Consider the following 9,489-nt stretch of genomic DNA (forward strand, 5'->3'; position numbering starts at 1 on the left):
GAGTATTGATTTAAATTTTCGTTTATTTTTTAAAACGTTTTGAGTAAAACATACTCGGTATTTAACTGTGAGCGTTTGCCTATGACAGGCATGACGCGAAAAGTCTCGGGTTCATTTCCCGACATAGATGATATGAAATGTTTATTTAAAAAAATATTTTTACACTGGAATATTTTAAAGCCCCTGAACTGGCACCTGAAACTTTTTTGTATCAACAATGATCAAGATTTGCTGCGATCGACGTACCAATGCATGCCCTATGCACCGTGAGGTGCGGAAAGGGAATTCTGGCTGAATTTAACTGTTATAATTTGTATGAAAAATCTTTCAAGCATTTTTGTAAAAAACATAAAATGTTATTTAAATTTGAAATACAATCACTAGCCTACAAAAAATAAATACGTTATTCCTATACTAGCCACATCAAATATTGCGTCTAAAAAAATACTTATGTTTTCATTTTATTTATAAATTTAAAAAATATGTATCTTAAAGTATGAATATTTTGATAATATCTCAATTTGATGCAACAGAGGGGCAAAATATTTATTGGCATCCAATGTGTAATACTTTTTCATCCAATGCGTAATCTTATTTTTCAAATAGGTAATAAGTATTTTTTGATTTTGATTTATACAATTTTCTTTTATTGGTCAGTTCAAACACATTTAACAATCATTGGTTATAAAAATATACCTTTCTTAATGCCTATAAGCTTATATTGTAAATATATAAACATATTATGCTTTGCATATTTATAATATATTACAACAATAACGTTTATAATTAACTGGGTATAAAGCAGCTTAAAAGCTAGGCAGTTTCAGAAGAAATTTAATTCTACTTCAGATGAATTAACATTTAGACAATATGCTAAAAGTTTGTTCCATTTAAAAACTATATTCTTTAACTTCTTCATCGTCTTATCGTTAATTTTTCATGGTAGTTTGGTTTTCTACGTAATTAAATAAGAGGTTCAAGATTAAAGGCATACTATATAGTTCAAAAGGTTTCTATTTCAGTTTATTCTCGACGATTCGCGGCTATAATATGAAATGTTCTTTCTCATTTCCTTATGTCAGCTTTGAAGGCATTTTCAGACCTTCAGGTAAGTCGAATGTTAAAATTGTTCTTTGTTTTATTTAAGCAGCTGCTGTTTGTTTATTTAAAATTTTAGTTATAATTCGTGCGAAGTTCGCATTTTTACCAGGTTCGTCACGCGACGCTTTTATGTTTGAAAAAAATGTCCTTAAATGGTTTTCTGGACATTCCGCGTAGGGGAAGGTGGGGCATGATGGGGTAGTGGGGCAAGATGGGGCCTTGCGATAAAAGCTGAAATCTGCCGAGTAGCTCCGAGCACATCACGCCATTTGATGTTCTTCTTAGACCCCCCACCAATGATGCAATTGCAGCGGACACGTGTGCACGCTCCGATACGCAGCGATACTAAACGTGTTTTTCGCAAATTTTATGTTATTTTATCGAGTTTTGCTGCTTGTGACATTAAAGGAAGCATATCGTGATTTTAACTGGCTGATGGTCGCTTAACAAGCTGAAAGTATTGTAATTTACAGTAAGTTCATCAATTATTTCCAGAGAAATTGTATTTCGTAAACAATAAGCGTTGTTAACAAGCATAGTAAAAGGGGCAAGACAGGGTATCGGTACCCCATCTTACTTCATTGCTTAAACACGATGTAGTAACAGTTTTTATTTTCTTTGTGTAAGCAGAATATGGTCCGAAACTACGTTTGAAAGACCAAGAGGGGGAGTTGGTCAAAGGAATGCATGAATCAAGATAAAGAAGACATTTTAGCAGGGAGAAAAGGATATAAACTAGCTGCAAAATTTTATTCAAATCCTCAAACTACTTTGGAGCGATAAGTTATGTTGGCCAGGCAAAATAATAACAGGATAGATAAGGTGAAGGTTCTTTTGGGTCCTAAACATACGTTTTTTAATGAAAATGAAGTAGCCATCGAAACGATCAAGACGTAACCCTTCTTCCATAAATGACGAAGATGATCCAGAGTGCTAGTTTTGTAGAAGGTCATACGTTGAGTCAAATAAAGGCTGGGTAGCGTGTCAAATGTGCCAGAGCTGGGCACACTGTTCATGCGCTGGAGTAGACGAAAAAAACCAAGACACCATCCTTGTCTGTCCTAGTTGCGAACCGCAGTAGGCGGTACCCCATCTTTCCCCACCAGTGGGGCAAGACGGGATAATTACGACTGTTTTTAATTGATTTATTTCACTAGTTTTTTTATCTTATTTTTAGTTTTTTTGTTACACGTTTGTTGGATTAAAGATCAAAGTTCATAAAAATATATATTTTTTAAAGGATTTAAAAAAGAAACGCGTTTTATTGACGTATAACCTTAAAAGCTCCATCATGCCCCACCCTCCCCTATTCGAAACTACTTGGTTCTGGCTAAGGTTTGCGTTCTACAGCAGGAACCAAAGACAAAAAATGGACATCTCGGGGTACCCGTCAATATTCCGCGAAATTGTACTTTTCTTGACCATGCTTACATTTCTTCCAATTCTTACTTATTTTTACACATTTTTTTTACTAATCTGTAAAACGCTTTAACGATTTGTAGGCATTTTTAAATTGCGGTCTCTTCATTTGTTTTCCATGAAGTATTTTTTGTAATGTGTATTTTCTTTGTTGAAAGCATTATATTGTAGACATTTTGTAACGTACTAAACTTTGGAAAAAATAAGTAAATGAAAAAAAAGTAAACATACATACTTATACAGGGTGTTCTTTAAACCCTATCACACCCGAAACCACGATGATCAGTATGACCAAGAAGACATATTGGCACATTCAAATAATTTTTTAGAACGAATAAGATTTACAAATATAAAATATTTTTAAAAACAAATGGTTGCTTACTTCTGCAAGGGAGAAGCGAGGAGAGGGGAGGGGTAGTCTGATACACCGTCAACCACATGGCCACGCTCCCTTCGCTTCTCCTCTGCAGAAGTAAGCAACCATTTGTTTTTTTAAATATTTTATTTCAAAAAAGTTCTGCGTTCTAAATATTGTTTTAAATATGTCTTCTTGCTTATACTGATCATCGTGGTTTCGGATGTGACAGGTCTTAAAGAACATCCTGTATATATACATAGGTTTTATTTTTTACTGGGTTTAAAATAGAAATAATAATTTATAATCAAGAGCTTTAAATATTAAAACGTCATGTACTTTTAGGGAGGGTGTCGGCGTGGAAAAAAGAGTGACCTGTCTTGGGTTCTTTGAATTCATACAATTTGGACAGCCCTCTCTATTGGCCGGTCTTGTATTCCGTAAAATGTTCAGGCATATGATTTTCTCACCAACTGGTAGCGTTATAGCTAGGTCAGTTACAGAACGTCTCTTTATCCGGCCGTTTCAGTGATGTAACCGGTGCACACTGTTTTGCTTCATGCAAGCTGGGCGCCATAACTTCACTTCAGATTTTTTGAACGATGACGTCATGGAAATATTCTAGAAACATTAGTCTGACTAATAAATGCGTTTTTTACTTACTAATGAGATATATTTATTTGTGAGATATATTTATTTGTGATTACGCATGCATTCGCGCATAGTCAAGGTTATATTTTGAGTTAAATTGTTTTATTTTTAAACAATGTTTGAGTATGTCCAAATGCTTTTCACAAAAGTCAACAGATGGGAGGGTTGAGGAAATGTGGATGTTCAAAAATGGGCAGAATGGTGAATGTTACACAGTGCATAAAGTGGCCACTCAAACCAGCCAATGACATGTCATAACTCCTGTAAATGCCTAGTCTTCCATATTCCCTTCTCAAAAATGTTTTCCCTCTATGTTAAAATAAATGTTAATGTTTATTTTTGTTCAGAAAAATAGGAGATTACTTAGAAAGGTATTAACTATAGTTTTTTCTGATATTTTATTTTTAGTAGATTCACTTCTGGTAGACGCTTTTGCAAAAAAAAATGAATTTGGACATTTCATGGTCCTTTTAACTACTTAACTACTTAGAGTTTTTGTCGAACGTGTGTTTCGTAAGTGATTTTTTATAAATTTTTCGTAATATAAGCAAGTTATGTTATAATTTAAATAAAATCGTTTTTTTCTCTCAAAACCTTGCATCGTGTCTATTTTTCGGACACTACGTACACGATTTTCAGGGAAGAGATTTTATCAAAAAAGGTATTATATATAAGAGTTTATCGAAGCACGATAAGTTTGTGGCGGTGTATTTTTTTTATTTGTAATTTATTTATTTATAAACTCTTATGGATAACATTCATTTTGAACAAAAACCTTTTATCTTTTTTAAATTGATATTTTATTTTCAATGATAATATTTTAAACATCTTTTGTGAAGGATGTCTGAGTCTATTGTTTTGTCTGGTAGTTTATTGTATAATTTCAGTCTCCGGTTTATTAGTCTCGACTGTCCTGGTCTCGTTTTAGAATGTTGTATTTAATATTGCTCTGATATTTTCACATTGTGTCATGTGAGCTAAATTTTTTTTGAAGTTAAAGTTCTTTGTCGACAATTGCATCAGTGGCCAATTTATTTATAAATTGCTTTGCTTTAGTATAATAATGTTATGAATCAATTTCAAATAAAAAAAAAGTGTTATCCTTTAAACACACACTTTTACTTATATTCTAATTTCTTGAATATTTTATATTTGTGTTTCAGTGAACTTTAAAATAATTTTTTTAAATAAAAATCATCACATTTTACACAATTTTTATCATCGCGCAAGTGGGTTTCGAGATCTTTTAGAATTTATAGAGCCTTGCTTATATAAAACGAAACACTGTGCGACGTTACAAACTGCACTCAATTAATATTTCGGCAACTATTATGAATATTATAACGTTTTTTTTGTAATCTTCAAGTAAACCTTAACACACAAGGAAAAAAACATACCACATAGTCGATGTTTGCGTTTTAGCGTCAAAATCACTCGTTTTTTATTAGGTTTGATTCAGATTTAGACTTCTTGACTCCTGCTGATCAGGCAAGTCAGTATACTGCAGAGGTATTATAAATATGCTCTATTATTTATTTTATATATGTATTCATATTTTTCGCTTTCAAACTATAATTAATAATAAAAATAATGTGACTTCACTGGGGTTTTCCGTGCCGAGGACACTTAACAATATACTTTTTTGAAATTACATTTGAGAATAAACAAAGAATACTAATTAAAAAAACAAAGATAACAAATATTTTGAGAATTTTAAAAACAAGGTATTTATGTACATCTATATTATTTATATTACAAAACACACAATCAAAATAACAAAAACCTAACATAAGCTATACACTTGTAAAGCAGTTGATTCAATATTGGTATGGGCAAATGAGACAATCCATTTTACTTCTACCTAGCTCCACTATCCATTTTTTTATAGCTTTTTCAAACATTTTCTCGTTACTAATTGTTTTAATAGATAGTGGAAGTAGGTTATAGATTTTGAATTGAATAATACTCAAAATCCCTTTGTCCGAAAGTGGTATTAGTTTGTATTTGTTAAAGTTGACTTTGTGTTGAGGATCTAGTGATTATATTATTTGTATGTGATGTATTGTGTGAGTTATGTCTTTCATTTGAATAAGAGTAGTTTTTGAATCTATAAGTGAGTATTGTTTTAGCGTATAATTGTTTTGTGTCATATGTTGTGATTTATGGAATATTTCTTCAGTCTGTATCGGGACTCTGAGTATTATTTTACCTATGGGTATTTTATTAAATAGTAGCTATTTTTTAGTTCATGCAAAATAAATGATTGAATGGATTCAATGGATTTATCATGCAATTTATAGTGTAAAAATATTTTTTTTTATAAATGAACATAATTTTTTTCATGTAATAGTTTTTTAATTTTGATTTTAAAAGTGAGTTTACTGCAGTTAAATATGTTTATGTTATTGAAAAATACATTATAATTATGCGTCAAGCGAATCAAATTTAGTTAGCGAAGCATAGTTAGAAATCTAACAATTATTTTTTCAAAGTTTTTCGCAAATATCTCGGTAACTCCTTCAATGTCGATTTTTAAGTTTGATTCTAATACCCTTTTACATGTTTATTGATTGAAATCATAAAAAAGCTACTTTGAAGAAAACATAGGACTGTAGTATTACTTTCGAGGTTTAAACCTCGTTCTTCTACTAATTGTTTACCATTTTCTACCGCGGTTATTTACAACTCAAAGAAACTTATTCCTAAGTGCGAATATTTTGAAACATAAATAAAATCATTAGAACGCAAATACTGACCTTTTTTCTAAAAGCTAAAAAAAGCTTTTACTTTACGTGTTATTTTCATCGAGTAGTAAGTAAAAAAATGCGATGTCTTTTCAATAAATAAGATTTTCACCAGTTTCAACAAGAAACAAAGCGATTTTTTCCAGCAGTATTTTAATTTTTCAAATTAGTTCATACCAGGGGCGAATCGTCAAAGTAAGCGATTATGCACAGCTTACCATTATATTTGACTTTTAATAATAATAATTTATAGTAACCATGTTTATGGGAAAATAAATAAAGTTATTGTTATTTATTATAAATCACCGTTTATATATTTCAACGAAAAAAATTCTATGAAGTGCGCCCAGCCCATTCTTACTGAACGATGAAACTAGCCGATTACCTGAGCTTATTCTTCCATACAAAAAAGTACACTGTATTTTTCGTCTTTAACCCAAGTCGGCTTTTTTAGTACTAAAACAAACTTGCAGATTACAAATATCATTAGAAGATTCTCTATTTGGAAACTAGTATTTCGAACATTATTTCCGAAGTACTATTTTTCTTTGATGGGCTACCGTTGACATATTATGTATCACATAGGACAGGTGGCGTTCGCAGTGGCCGTTTTAGGCATTATTCATTTAAAAAGAAATCGGCCAGTGCTCAAGTCTTGACAGTACTGTCAATGACAGATCATAATAGAAATATCTGCGGAATGTCATTGTGGTATTTGTTAATAAACTTTTGAACAAGTATTGTATTAAAATAGTGTAGAATAAAGCCACGTTTATCGCGTGGTTAATAATAATTGTTGTTTGAGTTAATTTTCACAGAACCACAAAAAAATAGTCATTTATAATTACATTACTTATATGTTATGTAAGTACTTATATGTAGTACAAATTAATGAATATTTTTAACAGATTACCTATAAAATAAAGCACGGCTCGCCACTGGTACATACTTGAAGTGTTTTTTTTTATACGAGTTACAGTATTGTTAACCATGCTTATACTCTTCTTGGGCTTACTTATATAAAGTAATGCCTAGGCAAAGTGAAATTTCTACCACTATGCCTAAGAATAACTTTATACCAGGCCAAGTAAGGCCCACATTTATATTTCACAAGTGGAACCTGAAGTGAAAGACCGATCACTGATACATAATTAAATTAAAGCTCGAGTCCATAAATGGATTGCTAAAAAGACTAAACAGGAAGCTGAGGAATATGTTTCATATATAAGAAAATAATTTTAGTTTCTTGAAAATCCTTTCTCGTTTTATTGATGTAGGTACGTTTTAATTTTTTTTATTTCTTTTTAATTTTTACAAACTGACACTCCGGAACGTGCCTGTAGAGTGACTAAATCAATAAATAAAAATTAAATTAAATTGAATGTACCTATTGTATAAACATTTTCATTTGTAAACTATGTATTTGTATTTTATATTGGATTAAATAAATAAATAAATAAAATGATCAAGAAAAGTAATCATCGCACTCGGATATACGCCATTGGGTATGAATAGATTTTTGTAACTAACAAACGAACCATCACGCCGTTTCCCCGTAGGTGTAAAAAGAGAGGATGAACGCCATATTTTATCTGTATTTGCATACATACCTCGCTTTCTCTACATTCATACATCTTCTCATGCACGCTCGCCGATTATTCCTACTCTTGACATGTCCATCTTCATGTATTTGATGGATTCGATCATGCCATGTCTTTCTCGACCTTGCTCGTTTTCTGCATCCATGAATATTCGCATCTTAGATCCTTTTAGCCGTTCTTTCGTTGTTCATTCGCTCTACATGTCTAAACTAACGCAGCAATCCTTTCTTGATTCTGTCATGTCTCAGCCTTACACAGTTCACGGATCTTGATATTTGTGCACTTACACATCATACATCTTTTTACCACACATTCACCTGAGGGAACGCATTTTGACAGTATTTAACCTACTTTCATAATTATTTTTCCCATTCCATACTTCGCTTCCATACATTAGAGTTTGCACTAGAACTTTTAAATATTTTATTAAAAAAAATTTCTTTGTTCTAAATATTTTTTTAAATATGCTCTTATCTCTTCTTGCCCATACTGATCAGCGTGGTTTCGGATGCGACAGGGTTTAAAAAACACCTGTTTATCAAACTAAATAATAATGTTTCCCTATCCAATAAATCCATTAAAAGTTTTGTGTAAAGGAACCTGCCGTAAAAGAAAGACGGCCTTCCAACGCGCATAAACGAGTATAAAATAAGCCCCTTAATTTATTTGAAATTAAATTAAGACTTATTTTATCTGACTGCCATACAATCCTACTTGCTTTTAAATTATGCACACCCTTACACATACCTGAACACTTACTCTCATACAAATACACACCCTTACATATATATATTATATATACAATAATTTAATATGTATGATTATTTATTATTTAGAAACTTCGCTGGTCTGCCTTTCAACCTTATCATTATGATGTAATTTAATCATTGTTGACAATATGTTTCTATAAAATAAATAAATACATATAATAAAAAAATTACGACTCAAACTTTCACTTCGAACATCTTACCCACCACCTACATTAGACATACGCACCGTTGCTTGACTGTTTTTGTTTTCTAAATAGAATAAAATCGTTATTTATGGTTTTATTAATTTGTTTCTCTGCTTTCTGCGGATAGCATCGAATTTCACTTTCTGCTAAAGGAAATATATTTTCTCGGTAAAGTGAAGGAGCTACCCGCCATACGATTCTAGTTGTATCGCATAAATTCCTATTACTTGGTCTCCCGACTTTCAATACTTCGGCTTCTCGCTATTTTCCGACCAAACATAAAACAAGGTTTTTATTTCAACAAGTTTCTCGGAGCGAAACCTTTCCAAATTAACTCAACATATCAAATAACATTTTGAGAGCGATCTTCGATTAATTATTATTTACCAATGAAATTTAGACTAGTACTATTTCCGGCTTCATCCGTAATTTATGTAAGAAATAATATTTACCTATATACCTAGTCACTTACGTAAAATTAAATAGAGGTGATGCTTCATAGAACGATAAGCTCAAATTATGTTTTAAAAAGGAGCGTTGTCGTGTCATGCCGCATCAGAATTGCCGTGCAAAACGCAGTAAAAAAGACTAACTGTCTATGGCAGTTTACTGTGAAGTCAAAGCATACTGACCCCTGCGCGTATAACACTATTTCCCACCAAA

The sequence above is a fragment of the Micrasema longulum genome, unplaced genomic scaffold (genome assembly GCF_059751315.1).
Source record: "Micrasema longulum isolate JH-2025_06_02 unplaced genomic scaffold, ASM5975131v1 h1tg002168l, whole genome shotgun sequence".
Classification (NCBI taxonomy): domain Eukaryota; kingdom Metazoa; phylum Arthropoda; class Insecta; order Trichoptera; family Brachycentridae; genus Micrasema; species Micrasema longulum.